General features: G+C 34.0%; 1 long non-coding RNA gene across 1 annotated transcript in view; it reads left to right on the top strand.

The window, feature by feature from the left end:
• The window catches only part of LOC143647204 (uncharacterized), a 410235-nt gene extending 394441 nt beyond the window's left edge, over nucleotides 1-15794 (top strand). The window contains exons 3-4 of the long non-coding RNA XR_013157918.1: nucleotides 11970-12015; nucleotides 15692-15794. This is a non-coding gene — a long non-coding RNA (uncharacterized LOC143647204). The remainder of the gene's footprint in view (nucleotides 1-11969; nucleotides 12016-15691) is intronic.
• The last annotated feature ends 3014 nt before the right edge of the window (nucleotides 15795-18808 follow it).

Below are 18808 nucleotides of genomic sequence, written 5' to 3'. Positions count from 1 at the left end.
AAAAGAAAAAAGAAAATGCAATCTATATGTTCTATCTGCTTTTCCTCACCACCCACCCTCTCCTCTTACTTTGCAGCTTGGTATCCACCCCTAACACTGAGAGAACTGCCCTCTCAGAGCTCTCTTGTGACCTCTAATGACAAAATCCAAAGATTTTTTTTTTTTTCTTAACATGTGCAGGCACCAGGAATTGAACCTGAGTCTCCGGCATGGCAGGCGAGAATTCTGCCACTGAGCCACCACTGCACTGCCCAATCCAAAGGCTTTTAGTCAGTCCTAGTTTTCATACAAAATATGAAACAGTTGGCACAATGCAACAGTAAATATGTTGAACAGCCCCTACTCTATTAAATTCTCTTTCTGAGGCTTTGTGACACTATATTCTCCTGGGCTCTTGTCTTCTATTAATATCCACTACTACCTCCTTATTTTTACCCAGATCCAACATGAAGGCATTCTATACTTGATCATCCTGCTTTCTTCCTTCAGTGATTCCTTTAATTCTTGTACTCACTGCATGAATTTAACTATGAGGTCTAGACTGCTACATCTGTGACCCTAATCCTTGCTATTTTCCCCCTTTGCTCACTCTCCTGCAGCCACCCTAGTCTTTTTGTCACTCCTTGTATTTCCCAAGTCTGTTCTCACCTCAGAAATTTTGCATTTGATGCTCTCTATGCTTGGACTGCCTTCCTACCAGGTATCTGTATGGCTTGCCCTGAAGATCTTCTTCAGGTTTCTACTCAAATGTTACCTTATAGGTGAGGATTTCCAAGACCACGCTTTGTAAAATAGTAATTCCTATCCTTCACACACTCTTTCTTGCATAATGTTTCTCTATGGTACTGAACATCATCAAACTTGTTTGCTTATCATCTGCCACCCCATCTTATTTTTCCATAAAGACAATAATATTTAACTGTTTTGTTCATTATTATAGTCTCAGTGCTTAGAATTATGCCTGGCACATATTAGGTACTTAAATATTTTTTTACTGTGTGAGTCAACAGAGTTATGGGGAAGTCAAGATATTTCATGTCTTCAAAATTCCTAAATGTAACTATCCTTTATCTCTTTTATGGGTGATGTCAGTGGGGCACCTTCTGAAACACACCTTTCAGGCCATGATATGAGGATGTGTGTGAAAGTGATTTATTAGGGCACCTCTCTCACCCTACTCTTTCTCTAGAGATAGCAATAAAGAAGAAGTAATTAGGTAGGCTATACTCATGAATCTGATTCCAATATTTTGTCCCTCACAGGTGAGAAAAGTTAGCCAAACTATCAGCTAAACAATAATTTTGAGTTCACATGAATTAATTATTTTATGTCATCAACAACGTGTTAAATTAATATGGCCAAACACAGCTTGTTGTGGTCAGCAGGAGATGGAAAACAAATAAGATTTTTAAATTCTGTGGTCTTGGGAGGTCATTTCCCCAATAAACAAAAGATATGCCACACAAATCCCAAGTATTCTTATTTTGATTTTTTCAATATATTCATGTTGAATTCTTTGTAAGACCAGAATATCATTTTCCCCATAATTGTTTATGTCCACAAGCCCATAAATCCCACTGGAAAAAAAAAGGTATTCATAAGAATATTCTTTCAAAGCCTTTTTGTTAATAAAAGTAAGTTTTTTTCACACCCCTGAAAATTTGCCCTTTATTAAAATCAGAACTCTCTGAAGCCTGGTTAATTCACAGAACATTAGCTGGCTTTTAAGAAACCAAATATCTCAGTGAGCTCAAAGTGAAATGTTAAGGCATGAAAGGGTATTGCCATTTCAGAAAAGGCTTTATTTTAAAATATTTCCTTTAAGGAACATTGTCTAGACATGTCTTCCTTGCTTCATGTGAAAATTAATAGCTTAAAAAGAACTCTATGAATGGTTCCAAATGCAAACTTCAAAATTGTTGAATAACTTAATAAGGATGCATTTCATTCCTGGTTTACCAAATATGGTTTGGACAGTGCTTCCAGTAGTCGAAATGGTTTCTATAATGGAGAATGCTACATTTTAAAATGATAGTGGTACCCTAAAGGAGAACTACAAATGCTCTTCAAGACATTAAGTGTGCAGACTATCTATTTAGAATTAGAAAAATAATTTCATACAAATATTCCCTTAGATCACAAATGGGATAGAAAAATTTCTCTAACACAGAAAACATCTTAAATTTAATAAAAAATCTGAGCCTCTTCTCTATTAGCAAGGAAAACTGTCCACCTAGTCAAGAATTGGATGAAGTAACATTGATCTACTTGATATGGACATAAACTTGACAGAGAAAGTAGACTCCACTGAGATTCTACACACAGTATCTGGGTCTCTGATACCCTTACAAATCTTATTTAGTTCTCAAAAACAATCCTATAAGATAAGTATAATTATCTCTGTATTACAAATAAGAAAACTCTGGTTCTAAGAAATTCAGGAACTTGTGGATAAGCTGGGATTTGAACCCAAGTCCTATGATTCTGTGGCCGATATTCTTTCCACCCTCCCATGAGTCTCTCCGGTCATTCATGAGGCAGAAATGGTATTTACAATCCCTTGGTAAAAAGATATAACTAATAACTGTTGTGGATACCCATGCTGCAGCTATGTTTATTTAGAAACTTCCCATAGAAACTACATTTTCTGTGCCTGTTCAAGATCCTGTGGCTCTATAACAATTTACCCTACAACCCGATGTCATAAAACAGCCATGTATTACATTCATGGCTTCTGTGGCTCAAAATTTGAGCCAGGCACAGCAGTGGCAGTATGGCCTGTGTCCTGTGATGCCAGGTATCAGAAGACTGGGAGAGGCAGAATCGTCAGAAATCTACTTCATTCATATGTCTGCTGGTTGATGCTGGTTGTGAGCTTAGATCTCGGGGCTGCCAGCCAGAACATCTCCCTGTGACATGGATTTCCCCAGTATGTAGTAGTAAGGGCAAGAGCAGCCTGAGAGAAAGTTTCAGTAACATCTTTTATAACCATGCCTTGGAAGTCACAGGTCACATAGAGTAACTTATGCTGCATTGTGTTCATTAGAAATGAGTCATTAAGGCAAGCACATATTCAAGGGAAGAAGAATTAGATACCCCCTTTTGTGGAAAGAATGTCAAAGAATTTGTGGAGATTTTTTAAAGCAATCTCGGTACCACTCCTGGTTTTGGAGTGCTCTTGCTTGCAAGAGACTGCACCTGTGACTCTTATTTAAAGACCTCTGGCAGAAGAGCCATTATGCTCCCAAGCCCCAAGCTCACAAAACAAGGAGCACTTGGGAGTTCATATGGGGAAGTATTTTCTCACAGGTTGGAACATAACTAGCACTAACCCTGAGGGATTAGAATGAAGCTACCAATCACAGGACTCAGCTTAAAAACATACCTTTGCTTGGCTTCTTTTCATCCCTTCTCCTAATCCCTCCACTTCCTTACTGATATCTTCAAGGGGAATCTCCTTCATAAGTCTTTATACATGAATTTTCATTTCATAGTCTTCTTATGGGAAACCCAAATTATAACAGGCTGACCAGCACATCTGCAAAATGATTCTGACCCAAGGGGAAAAATCTGGTGGTGTCATCTTTGCTGTCCTTGGGCTGCCCTTAGGCATAGCACATAGGTGGGCATATTGGCCATTACAAAATATTTAGAAATACTTTATGTTTTAAAAGTCTGAACATTTTTATGTTGAGATGTTCAAAATGTACTTTTCTTTGGCCTCATTCATTAGTTAGTTTACAGTTTCCTTAAAACATATTCTTTTTGCATGTAGACCTTCAGGTTTCTCTAAGGAATTAGTTGGGAATTTTCCCAGTAATTTCATTTACATGAATTATTTGTGTATCGAAAGAGGAAAATTATATTCACTAGACCACCCAAAAGCAATGGATGCAGCAATATGGATTAAAATTACTATAAAGAAGGCAGAGGTGTGATCATATGTGGTGAACAAGGTCTTCTGGAAAGGGCACTAGAAGGAAGAGGAGAGGGGAGAGGTAAAGTGAAAGTAAGACAGAGAGAGAGAAAGTGGAGGCAAGAGGTAGGACAGAAAAGGAGGGTAGCCAGAGAGATGGAGGCAGAATACTTTTCAGTGTGATTCTTTCTCTGTGATCTCAGGATTCTTCATTAAATCTATAAATCCTAATGTGTTTATATTTCCTGTAAAGCAGGAATGGAAAAAAAAAGTTTGTGTAAGTTTGTGCAAGATGCTAAATCTAACTGACCAGCATGGATTCTGGAAGGAAAACAAAAGATACACGAAGCTATCTGTCACACATTTGCAGAGGTCATGGGCAGAGCAATAGACATTCCAGGTTCTGAAATTGGGGGTTGTCCATACTCTCTAAGGGTCAAGTGATATCTGGGTTACATTTGCTTTCTTTCCAGTAGAACGATGGGGAAAAATGCCTTGTCATCACTGGAAACTCCACTGAGTGGCCCGGCACAATAGGAAACTTTGTATTCTGCTTTATGAAGATGGCTCAGTTCTGGGTATCTCTCAAAGATATTGCCTTTGAATTTTATGTTAGTCAAAACCTACAGCAAATCACAACTTCTGTTGGAAATAGTGTGGTGTATTGAATTATAGGTTTTCCCAAAATAAATATTCCAGTCTTCATTGCTAAATGGCATAGCTTTAAGCAATAGACTGAGAATATTCATATTTCTTGTGCCTTCAGAAAGATATAGAAGGCAGGTTAAACCATATGACTTTGTCCATTTTTTATAAAATTTTATTTTGGTTGCCAATGATTCCAAAACAAACCCTGGGTACCATAAAGCCAGAATTATCAATACTTTGTGCATATCAGAAATGCTGATCCATCTATGTGCTGTTTATAAAAGGCTCACCTTAGGCACAAAGATACAAATAGGTTGAAAGTGAAATTTGGAAAAAGACATTTTACAGAGAGTAACCAAAAAATATCTGGGTCAGCTGTACTAATATCAGACAAAATAGTCTTTAAATGCAAAACAGTTAGAAATGCCAAAAACGAACACTATATTTGAATAAAAAGGGCAGTCCACCAAGAAGAAATAACAAACAGATATTTATGCACCTAATTAAGGTGCCCCAAAGCACATGAGGCAAACACTGGCAAAACTGAAGGGAGTAATAGGCATCTTTACAATAATAGTTGGAGAATTCATATACCACTCTCACCAATGGATAGAACATCTAGAAAGATGATCAGTAAAGAAACAGAGAATTTAAATAATATTATAATTGAACTAGACCTAACGTATATATATATATATATATATATATATATAGAGAGAGAGAGAGAGAGAGAGAGAGAGAGAGAGAATTTTTGACCCCAAAACAGCAGGATATATATTCGTTTCAAGTGCCCATGGATCACCTGTTGAGTTGCAAAACAAGTTTCAATAAATTTTAAATCATTGAAATTATACAAAGCGATTTCTCTGACCACAATGGAATGAAACTGTAAATCAATAACAGGAGAAAAGTGATAAAAGTCACAAATATATGGAATTTATACAACACAGTTTTAAACAGTTAGTGGGTGAAAGAAGAAATTGCAAGATAAATCAGGAAATATCTGGAATGAGGGAAAAATAGAACACAGCATATCAAAACATGGGATATAGCAAAGAAAATGCTGAGAGGGAAATGTATAACCCTAAATGCCTACATCAAAAAAAAAGAAAATAGAGAATTTGAGAGTATAGGTTATCAGGGGAAGGCTTATTGGAAAGGATCCTAGATTGTAAGCTCTTATACCAGTCACATCTATACCTGATTTAGAAGTAACAACTACTTCTAAATTCTGAGATACTGAGCTCTTTGTGTATAATCAGTTTATCCCCTGGAATTTTGGGTATCTGTGTGGCACCTAAAACTCAGAGCTAAAGTTCTACAGCTATGAAAATCAGCATTGCCACATACAAAAACTGTTTTAAAAGTTGCAAAAAGAGATCAGACTTCAATTAGAGATATCAATGAAGCTGATCTCGTTAGAACTAAGGTAAATTATACAAAAAGCGAAAGAATTATATGACTGTGTTTTAAACTTCAACTTCTGTGTGAGACCAAAGGAAGAGATGTTTATTTGATGCAGAATTTGTATTTTCTGTAGCACACTATCTAATTTAACAGTGACGTGAGCAGAATAATTGTTCTCGATTCAGTTCATATATTTTAATCATTTTCATAGGCACATTCATCTTGATCAGTCTCTTCCTGATATTTTTCCAAAGAATTTGTTTTCAATATGGCCTTATTGTTTTTAACTTTTTCATTAAATTACCTGAGCATTTCTTCAAAACTATATATTTTTTAATAGGGAATTTGAAATTGTTAACCTGCTCAACTGACCTTTCTCTAGATAGAATCTTATTTCCATATATAAGCATTAATAATAATACTTCATTAAGAAATTAAAATATTTGAGATAAATACTAAGCCAGAGGGCATACTGGGACAAAAGTCATAAACCAAGAGTATTCCAGAAAATCTTAGATTTATAATTACCTTAGGATTCACTAGAATGTATAATTCATCGAATTGGTGATTACCTAAGATGAAAAATGTAGTGATATTCATTATTTTTTAATTATGTCCATACATCAAATCCATATAACTTGAATGAGAGTCACTTTCATTTTTTTACCACTGTACTGATTGATCATTAATGTTTGATCAATTAATGTTTGAAAAAGTTTGAATAAACCATCATTAAACACGAGTTTGAGATTACCACTGATTTTGGTGACTGGAGGTTTTGTATCCTTAATCAAATGAAACTCTTTGACCTAATCTTATTGGGAACTCAGGGATTACGCAGTGTCCAGCTGTCAAAGTCCGCCTCTGATGTCTTCTAAATTTCTGTGTCTGTTTTACTTTCAGTAGTAGTTTGGGATTTGAGGTGTTCATATCACAATTTTTAAAATATGAGATTTCTAAAGTCACAAAAAAGGTGAACCTAAAATCAATTAGTGTAAAATGACATGTTCACAAATTTCACAAATAAAATTATCCACTCCTTTGAATTTTACTCAGATCCCAAAGCCTCCTGACAGATTTAAGAAGATAAATCATATGGTAGAGGTTATTAGGCTGTTTGACATCTGAATTTCCTATTAAACCACTGGTATTTAGGATAAACACATCCGCTTCTACTTCTGTAAATATTTTCTTCAGATCTCAGGAATTTATGTTCATTGTGGTTTGTATTCAACCTGACCTTTTTGCCAGTTTCTTTTTCCATTTCTAACATTTTCATGCTACCTGTCTAACAACATAAAATTAGTAGTTTATTTAAGCAAATCCACTCAGAATTGGTCTTAGGGAACAAATGACCATGATGACCAAAGAAAAAGAAAACAGAAAGGAAAGGTAGAGTCCCTTAAATCACTTTCAAACCTAGTGCTTCATTTTCATTGGTTCCCATACCTGATATTCAGTGTATGATTTGGCTCTGGGCATTTGAGTCAGTGGTTTTCTTTATGATTAGTATACTAATGAGAAATTAGATATTACTTGATCTTTTGATGCTTTATTATATATTTTACAGAGTGAAGAGAAAAAGAAAAAAAAAGCATGTGGAAGTTAGATGGAGGAGGAAAGTGATAGAATATTTAAAAGGAAAGATGAAGAAACGAAATTGTTTTTAGAAATTGGGAGGTGCCTTACAAAATTTTACTAACTTCCAGGGAGTACAAATCATAATGATTTTCCCTGCTTTCTTTCTTATTTATTTGAAATGCCTAAAATCTTACCATCAAGGAATCATTCACTAAATCTGTAAAACCCAAAAGAGTTTTTTTTTCTGAAGTTTCAGTGACGAATACTTTTGGGAGTCTATTTCCTCAAACTTTAACAGCTAATGCTGGATGGGACTCAGTTTTCTACAAATCTAACTATATTTAAAAGTACTAGATATGGAACATAAAAAGCTATACAAAGATTTGGCTTCTGTTTATCTCACAGCCTCCTTAGCTTGGTCTATATGGTCTATATATATATAGACCCCCCGCCATGGGTTGCTCTTCACAACCTTTGGAATATTCTGTACAGATGTCTTAGACCTTCTGAAAGCAAGATGCTAAATTAATAGACCTAAACTAAATTTCTGGGAGGGAAGAAGGGAAGAGCAATAAAGGTAGAGATGAGAAGATTCCAAAGATAAAATTTTCTGACTTCTAAATTTTGTCTCACATCTCATTGTGGAGCTCTGATTCTTGGGCTGCTTACCATAGTAATAAGCCAGGTTGGGAAAAGTGATCGTCCAGCCATTGGCTTGACCTATTTTAGCTGGGTGACTTGAAAGTTTGATTTTTCAAAAATCAATTTCTGAGGTAGTTTTTTTTTGGTCTGTAGTGAAGCCTCCAAGAGATTTTAGCATCTGAATTTTGTTATGAATAACTACCTACTCCAAGATGGAATTCTTGGTATTTCTAAAATATTCTTCTCTAGTACTATAATATTTATTTTTGCAGAGGAATCCCTTCGTCATTCTCTCTCTCTCTCTCTCTCTCTCTCTCTCTCTCTCTCTCTCTCTCTCTCTCTCTCTCTCTCTCAGGGTATATTCCCATAAAGTGGTTGTTTTTCAGCTAGAAAAATGAAATTCTAAAAGCCTTTGAGTCTTTCAAAAAGTACAAATTTTATGGCAGACACTTTTCCTTAAATTAACAATACATTTTCATTTGCTAATTGGGAAAAGAGGAAGACTAAAAGTGCATAGGACAATATTTCAGCCACGTGAACAGGAACATTATTAGCTGCTCAAAACAATTTTAGATCCTCTTGAATTGACTCTATTGCCCTTTTATCTGCCTCGCACTTCAGTAAGAATGTTTGTTCTACACTAAATACTTTACTAATTATACCGATTCCTCCAAGATGTTATTTTTTCAAATGTCTATTATTACTTCTAATTTAATTCTGTTATCTCAGAGATTATATTTTGTATGATTTCAATCTTTTAAAAAAAATTTTTATACTCTTTTTATGGTCCTGAATATAGGCCATGAGTATCTGAAAAGATTATGTTGCTCTGTAGAGTGCTCTATAAGTATCAAATATGTCAAGCTAGCTAATAATGTTACTCATGTTTTTGTATCCTTCCTCACTTCATGTCAATGTTTCAACAATTGTTGAGAGAAGAAAGTTGAAAACTGCTGCTAAAGTTGTGAATTTTTATATTTCTCCTCTGAGTTTTGCCAGGTTTGTTTTGTTTTACCTTATATATATTGAAGCTCTGTTACAAAGCTCATTCACATTTAAGATTATCTTTTCTTGAACTGACGCTTTATCACTGTTAAACATCTCTGTTTATCCCTGAGGATGTCTACTTTCTCTGATATTAATGTAGGCCCTCCAACTTTCTTTTGACTAGTTTTTCATGGAATCTATTTTTCTATCCTTTTACTTTTTATCTGTAACATTATGTTAAAAATAACTTACTTGTAGACAGATGTAGAGAAATCTTAGTATTTCATCCACTCTGATAACATTGACCTTGTACTTGCATTGTTTGGACCATTGTAATTATCCATGTGGTTAGAATTCAGATTAACATCCTTTTTATTTCCTACTTTTTCCATCGTTTAAAAATTTGTACTCTCTTTCTGCCCTGTTTTTGGATTAAATATTTTATAGGATTCCATTTTATCTTCACTGTGGCTTGCTTCATTATAGTGCTTTCTGTAGGTTTGACAATGAGGGTTTTTTTACTTAACACATTTTACTTCCATTCCCCTACATCATTTTGTTATTGTCGCCATACGTTTTGCTTCTACACATTGCAAAGCCACAATATGTTATTTTTGTTTGAAACGATTGTGTTTGAAAGATGCAGATTTCAATCTCATATCGTGTTCCTTTTACCTGAAGAACTTCTTTTAATATTTAAAGTAGTACAAGTTGTCAGGCAATGAATTTGATGCACCTTTTTTGCTTTAACGTCAAGAAAAATTTTCCCTTTTGTGCTGGTTTGAAAGGAAGAATGCCCCATAAGGAAAGCCATGTTTTAATATAAATCCCATTTCGTAAGGGTAGAATAATCTCTATTCAATAATGTATGTTTGAAACTGTGATAGGATCACCTCCCTGGATGATGTGATTTAGTCAAGAATGGTTATTAAACTGGATTAGGGGACAACATGTCTCCACCCATTTGGGTGGGTCTTGATTGGTTTATTGGAGTCCTATAAAAGGGGAATAAGAGATTCAGAGAGAGCAGAGAATGCTGCAGCACCATGAAGCAGAGAGTCCATTGGAGATGAAGAAGGAAAACGCCTCCCAGGGAGCTTCATGAAACCAGAAGCCAGAAGAGTAAGCTAGCAAACTAGAACACCTTTCATTTTAGAAAGGTATTTTTGCTTATACATATAATTCCATGTTGATAGTTTTCTTCTTGCAGCACTCCAGTCTTACCATTTTCTTTTGGTTTACCTAGTTTTTGAAAAGCTCTTAGCAGTTATCTTTGTTCTTGTCTATATTTTATGTCTTTTTTTCTTTGACTACTTTTAAGATTTTCATTTTCACACTTGTTTTCAGAAATTCAATTATGATTTGCTTTGATGTGGTTCTCTATGTGTTTATCCTGCTTGGGGGTTGTTGAGATTCTTAGATCTGTAAGTTTATAGTTTTCATCAACTGTGACAAACTTTGAGCCATTTTTCCTACAATTTTTTTTTTTCTATTCACTCTCCCCTGATTTCTGTGACTGCTATTACAACTATGTTAAACCGCTTGATGTTATCCCACAGGATACTGAGACTTTTAATTTACTTAGTTTTGCTTGGTATTTTTCTATCATTAGTAACTTTTTAAATTATTTTCATTTATTTCATCAAGAATGAAGTAAAACAGTTTCTAAATGGTCATGTATCTTTTATTACAAATATCTTTTTTACAGATGTTTTAACAGATTCCCTGTTCATATCCTTTGTATATTATCTACTTAGATTTTTCATCTTTTCTTCTATGTATAAGAAATCAGTCTGTTGTCATATGCATTGCAAATATTTTCTTATTTGTTGTCAATCTTTTTATTTTATTTGTGTGGTGTGTTTGTGTATGTTTCCATACAGAAGTATTCAAATTTATTATTTTCCTTTATGGAGTCAAGGTTTCCCATCATACCTGGAAAGGCCTACCTCATTCCAAGAAAAGAAGTATTCTCCCATGTTTTTGTTCTCATTTTTTCTTATTTTTAAGCTTAAATTTTTTATGAATCTTGAATTTATTTATATTTAAGAAGTGAGCGACAGGCCTTTGTCCAGGATAGATATTAATTCCTTCAATATTATTTACTAAATAATCCATCTTTCCACCTACTGATCATACTTAACATCTATATTAGGATTAGATTTATCTGTAAGTTATACATCAAAAATAAGAAAATTACTTAAAGAAGAAAAAAGTACATCCTTTCTTATAATGGAAGTTTGTAGTCTAAGGCTTACATAGTGGTTCTATTCCATTAATTCCTCAGAAACGCAGACTAGCTTATTGATCCACCACCTATAAAATTGGTACATTTTTGGTCCAACGCAAATGTGAACCAAAATGTAGAACATGCTATTTGGTCCAATCTGGTTTCATTTATATGCCAGGTGGCAGGATGAAGGAGGGAATGAAGAAGAAAACAGCTAAAGGCTGCAGAGACCTTTTTCTTAAGGAAGTTTCCCAAATGCTACCATATCACACTTGCTATACATTTTATAAAAGATGCTGGGGAAGTATTCTTTATTCTGAACATGCATTCACCACCTAAAAAATGCAGAATTATGTGAGAAGGGAACAATAAGAACTGATGATATCTGCCATACCCTGTATGGTACATTCAATCCTGATGGATTCTCCATATCTGGATTCTTATACTTCATTTACCCCACTGTTATTTCTGTGTCAGTACTATTCTGTTCTAATAAACATTTACCTTAATATGTCTTTGTATCAGATATGATTAGGTTAATTATCCTTTTTGTTCCAGACTTTTTGGATTTGCTCTGGTTTTCCACTGAACAATCCATAATAAGGTAAGATGGTTTGTGTATAGAATTTCTATTTAAAATACATTCAATTCTTTGAAGGAAATACCTTCATAAATATCCTTGGAGATAGCTGATTCCCTTCAAGCAATGAAGATATCAGACTAGACAAAGGTTCCTCCTGCATAACAGAATAAGATTTTGGACTTTCGAATGGAAGAGCAATCTGAGAGGGATTGAATAGGAATTTGTGTTAGTGTGATGTAAATCCTTATTCTACATCCATGGTTTTTAGTTGCAGCCTCAGAATATGCAAATTCTTGATTTGACTAATTCATTTGTAGAAACTAACCGGGAGCTGTATATCAAAATGAGTCTAATATGCTGTAGGAAAAGGAAAGGCATTATGCAAAGATATAGGCCCTAAAATTTAAAAAGTCAAAAGAATACAGACCCCAGGAATTTGAGGAAGTCTTAGAAATATTTTGGGACTTTCTTAGATTATGAAATTAAAAGGTTCAGGCAATCCTAAGCAGAGCAAGATGAATTCAGGAACTCACTAGGCTCATAGTGCAATAGACTTGCGCCAAAACTCCATTGATCATCTGGCTTCCTTAAGTTCCTACACTGGCTTGTGGATCACTGTTACATTTTGGGTCCCCGGGAATTAGTGTCAGTTCAAGCAAATATCTAGTAACCTGCTCCTCAAAATCTGTTTATTTCCCCTTAATAGTAGTTGCAAGCATAAAAATAAAAATGGCTGTTTCTTCATATCTGCCCTCCAGTCTCACACATCTCGTTTCTTCTGCTTCACCTAACAAGAGACATACAAGGAAAAAAATTATAGGAAATGTGGTTCAGCCTAGCCAAGGTGACACATTACAAAGCCATCATGGGAGGATACAGAATATTTGTTCTTTTCAAATTTGCAAGGCTACTCCACCATTCACAAATATCAGCCTAATTCTTCTCTACTTCTTTCTCCTATACCCACCTTCATTTGGTTTAATTAACTGTTTTCTGCCTTAACACTCTTAGGATTCTTTCTTGGTTTTTTTTTTAATTGACTTTGCTTTTCAGAACAGTCTTCAATTTACATAAAAATTGAGAAGATTGTAGAGATAGTTCCTATATACCTTGCTCCCAGTTTCCTCATCATTAACATTTTATTTTAGTGTGGCTATTTTGTTTCAACTAATGAACCAATATTGATATGTTATTATTAAAGTCTGTACTTTATTCAGATTTCCTTAGTTTTTCCCTAAATTTTTTTTCCATACCAGGATACCTTACATTTAGTTGTCATGTCTCCTTAGGCTTCTCTTGGCTATAATAGCTTTTCCGGTTTTCCCTGGTTTTAGTGAACTTGACAGTTTAAGTAGTACTCTTTGGGTATTTTGTAAGATGCCCCTCTATTGGAATTTGTCTAAGTTTTTTCTCAGGATTAAATTACAGTTATGCATTTTGGAAAGGAAGATCTTAGACATTAAGTACCATTTTCATCCATTCCTAACAAGAGTACATACTGGTATTATTTATGGTTGTTGATGTTGTTGATGTTGACCTTGATCACCTTGATCATCTCACTGAGGTCGGGTTTTTCAGGTTTGTTTACTGCAAAGTTACTTTTTTACCCCTTTCCTTATTTTACTATTTGGAAAGAAGTCACTAAGAATAGCCCATACTTGAAGATTGAGGAGTTATGTTCTCCCATCTTGAAGGCAGAATATCTACATGAATTATTTTGAATTCTGCAGAGAAGATTTGTCTCTTCACCCGTTTTTTAGTTTATTCAATTATTTAAATCAGTATGGACACATGGATATTTATTTTATACTTTGAGTTATAATTCAAATTACTTTATTTATTTTATTGTTCCAATTTTTCCAACATTGCCATTAGGAACTCTTGCACTTGGATCCTGTGCTCCATTGACATGCCCCTATCAATGTGAAGTTTGTTTGTTTTGAGCACTTCTTAACTTTCTGGATCTACAAGAAGATCCAGGCTCATCTTAAATATTTCTAACCCCAGTGCTAGGGTGAGTCATTTTTCTAAGAAGCCCTGTTACCTTTTACTGGAGGATAATATTTTAAATCTAGATATGAACACTAGTTGTGTTCTTTGCTAAAGGGATTTCATATCTCTTTGGCCCTCTCAGCTAACAGAGCTAGGAAATAATATGTGTGTATACTAAGCCATGAACATACACATATATCTATAAATATTTCTATATGTAACCATTCGTATCTTCATTAAGCTAAGCATGAATTCATACTGATGTCTCTAACTTTAGTCCATTTTCCATTTGTCATTCTAGCTTTCTTTTGCTTATATGCAGTTCCTTTTGCATTTAATCTTATTCACTGTTCTCGTTTCCAAAGATACTGAAATCAGCATCTTCCCCCTCTTTCCCTTTAGTGGAGTTATTTCATACATTTGTAATACAGTTAGATTCTGTATCCTTCCACAGTCCCCCAACCTCCTAAATGATTATTTTTAGGTTGCATGCATTAAAATTCACTCTTTTTGCTATGAAGTTCTATCAGTTTTGACAAGTGCATAATCATGTATTATATTGAATAATTTCACTGCCCTAAAAGTCCCCTGTCCTTCACCTATTCAATCGTCCTCTCAATCCCCTGACAACCACTAATCTTCTTATTGTCTCTGTAGTTTTGTCTTTTGCATGTGTCATGTAATTTGAGTCATATAGTATGGAACCTTTTCAGACTGTCTTTCACTTAGCAATATTCATTTGAGGGAACTTGATGCATGTCTTTTCATAACTTGATAACTCATTTCTTTTTGTCATTGAATAACATCCCAGTGAGTGCATGTACCACAGTTATTTCCAGTGTTTGGCAATTTATGAATAAAACTACTAAAAAAAAAAACTACTAACAACATTTGTGTGCAGGTTTTTGTATGGACACATGTTTTCAAATCAATTAGGTAAATAACCAGAAGCATAACAATTTAATAATATAGTAAAACTATTTTTAGCTTTGTAAGAAATTGCCAAATGGTCTTCCAAAGTGGCTGTACCAATTTCCATTCCCAACAGCAATAAATGGGAGTTCTTATTGCTCCTCATCCTGGCCATTTGGTATGGTCAGGTTTTAGTTTTGATTTTTTCCTTTTGAATTTTAGCTATTCTAATAGATGTGTAATGATATCTCATTGTTCTAATTTACAATTTTCTAATGACAAATAATGTTGAGCATTTTGCCATATCTATGTGTTCTTTGGTGAGGTGTCTGTTCAGATCTTTTACCCATTTTTAATTGTGTCAATTTTTTTCTTGTTGTTGAGTGTTAATAATTCTTTGCATTTTATGGATACAAGTCTTTTATCAGATATGTGTTTTGCAAATCTTTTCTTCCAATCTTAGTTTTTCTTTTCATTCTCCTAAGTGTCTTTCACCAAACAGAAGTTTTTAATTTTGACAAATTCCAGTTTATGAATATTTTCCTCCATGAATTGTGCTTTATGATCTTGTATCTAAAAACTCATCTCCAAAGCCACAGTTACATAGATATTATCCTATGCATTCTAGTAGAAGTTGTTCAGCATATTGCATTGTTATATTTAGGTCTATGATCTATTTTGAGCTTATTTTTGTTAAAGGTATAAGTCTACATATAGATTAATCTTTTTGCATATGGATGTCCAGTCATTCCAGAGCCATTTGTTGAAACAATTTTTTGTTCCTTTTTCACAGATCAGCGATTATATTTGTGCGGGTCTATGTCTGGACTCTATCTTGTTCCATTGATCTATTTTTTATTCTTTCACCAGTACCATACTGTCTTGATTAAGGTAGCTTTATGGTAAGTTATGAATTCAAATAGTATCAGCCCTCCAATTTTATTGTTCTTCAACTTTATGTTGGTTATTCTGGGTCTTCTGCCTTACCGTATAAATTTTAGAATATCAGCTTTTGTCAGAATTTACAATATAGCTGCAGGGATTGTGATTGGGATTGCATAGATATATAGATCAAATTTGGAAAAATTGACATTTTAACAATATTGAGTTTTCCAATCCTTGAACACAGAATATCTCCATTTATTTAGATCTTGAATTGATTTTGAGTTTTGTAGTTTTCCACATATAGATTTGGTACACATTTGACTAGATTTATAACTAAGTATTTAGTTTTGTGTGTGCTATCATACTATTTTTAATTTCAAATTTCAATTGTTCGTTCATGATAAATAGAAATGAAGCTGATTTTTGTATGGTAATCTTGCTATAGTGCTTAGTATTTCTAAGAATTTTTGTCTATTCTTTAGGATTTTCTACATGTACATTCAAGTGATCTCTGAACAAAGATAGTACTATTTCTTCCTACTCAATATTATCCCGTTTATTTCTTTTTATTGTAATGTTGAACTAGCTAGGAATTCCAGCATGAAGTTGGCTAGGAGTGGTAAGAGAGGACATACTTGACTTTTCCCAATATTAAGAGGAAATCATCCAGTTCTCAGCACAAATTTTATTAGTTGTAAGTTTTTATAGATGTCCATCAAGCTAAGGAAGTTTACCTCTAATCCTAATTTCCTGGAAAGTGTAGGATATTGGTTTTAGATCTCTATTCTATTATATTATGAGCATTTAATAACATAGATTTCCCTCTAATCATGAATTTATTGTATCCCACAAATGTTGATAAGTTGTATTTTCATCTTTATTTACTTCAAAACATTTTGAATTTATGTTGATTCTTCTTCATTGATCCATGTGTTATTTAGGAGGGTGTTGCTTAATCTCCAGATATTTGGGGATTTGCCAGCTAACTTTCTGTTATTGATTTCTAGTTTCTTTCTATTGTAATATGAAATCATACTTTGAATGATTCTATTCTTTTAAATTTGTTCAGGTGGGTTTTGTGGCCCAGAATGTGGCCTATTTGGTGGATATTCTATGTGAGCATAAAAAGAATGTGTATTCTCTCATTGTGGTTGGAATAGTTTACGAATGTCAATTAGATCAAGTTAATTTATTGTATTCTTCAGGTTAACTGATATTACACCTGCAGAATTTCGATCAGTATAAATTACTGAGGGATGTTGAAGTCTCAAATTATAATATTACATTTGTCTATCCCTATTTACAATTTTATAAGGTTTTGCACCATATATTTTGTCAGTCTATTGTTAGGTTCATATGCATTAAAAATTGTTTCATTTTCTTTGAGAATTTACCCTTTATAATCATGCTTCCCTTTATCCCTGATAATTTTCTTTGTCTGAAATCAATATTGCTTCTCCAGGTATCTTTTGAATACAGTTAACATATATGCCAGTTTGATAGGATTTATGAACCCTAGAAAAGCCATGTTTTAATCCTAATCAGACTTGTGGAGCAATGGTTTCTTCTAATCCCTATTCAGTACTATAGGTTGGAGAGTTGATTAGGTTATCTCCACAGAGCTGTGATACAATCAATTGTGGGTATTAAACTTGATTAAATGAAGACATGTCTCCACCCATTCTACATGGGTCTTGATTAGTTTACTGGAATCCTATAAAAGAGGAGACATTTTGGAGAGAGTTACTTTTGAGAATGAGGAGAGAGCTGCAGAACCATGACAGAAGGGAGGGCCACAGAGCCCACCAGTCAGCGGCCTTTGGTGATGAAGAAGGAAAATGCCTCCCAGGGAGCAAGAGACCTGGAGAGGAAGCTAGCAGATGCTGCATTCACCATGTGACTTTCCACTTGAGAGAGAAATCTTGAACTTCATTGGCTTTCTTGAATCAGAGTATCTTTCCCTGGATGCCTTAAATTGGACATTTGTATAGACTTGCTTTAATTGGGACATTTTCATGGCTTTAGAACTATAACTTATAACTTACTAAATTCTCCTTTTCAAAAGCCATTCCATTTCTGGTATATTGCATTTTTGGCAGCTAGCAAACTAGAACAGCATGTATATTTCTCCATCCTATTACTTGCAACCTATTGTTGTACTCATATTTAAAATGAGTTTCTTTTATACAATATATAGTTGGGTCCTGTTGTTTTCTTTTGTTTCATGTTTTATGCATTTTGACAGTATCTTTCTTTTAATTGGTATATTTAGACTATTCCCATTTAAAGTGATTATTGATTTTGCTGTTTGCTGTGTTTGTTCTTTGAATCCTTTTTATTCTTCTCCTATTTTTACTGCCCCCTATGTTTTTTTTAACATTTTTTATTGTGAAAAATAGCATATATACCAAAAAGGCAATAAATTTCCAGGTACATTTTAATATGTAATTACACAACAGATTTTAAAGTTTGGTATGGGTTACAGTTCCATGATTTTCCATTTTTTTCTTCTAGCTGCTCCAAGACATGGGAGACCAAAAGAAATATCAATATATTGATTCAAGTCATATTCATTTGTTAAATCTTATCTTCTCTATTATACTCTTCCTTCTCTTCCTTTTTCTTTTTTTGTGAAAAATAGCATATTTACAAAAAAGCAATAAATTTCAAAGTATATCACAACAATTAGTTGTAGAACAGATTTCAGAGTTTAGTATGAGTTACAATTCCAAAATTTTAAGTTTTTATTTCTAGCTAGTCTAAGATACTGGAGACTAAATGAAATATCAATATACTGATTCAGTATTCATACTCATTTGGTAAACCTCATCTTCTCTGTATAACCCCACCATCAACTTTGATCTTTCTCTCCCTCTTTAGGGGTATTTGGGCTATGGCCATTCTAACTTTTTCATGTTGGAAGGGGCTGTCAATAATATGGGATAGGGGGATGGAACTAGTTGACATTCTGGAAAGGCTGGCCCCTCTGCATTTTAGGACTTATCTTATTCAGGGACCCATCTGG

Source organism: Tamandua tetradactyla, chromosome 9, assembly GCF_023851605.1.
Source record: "Tamandua tetradactyla isolate mTamTet1 chromosome 9, mTamTet1.pri, whole genome shotgun sequence".
In the NCBI taxonomy this organism is placed as follows: domain Eukaryota; kingdom Metazoa; phylum Chordata; class Mammalia; order Pilosa; family Myrmecophagidae; genus Tamandua; species Tamandua tetradactyla.
This window is presented reverse-complemented; position numbering and strand designations above follow the sequence as displayed.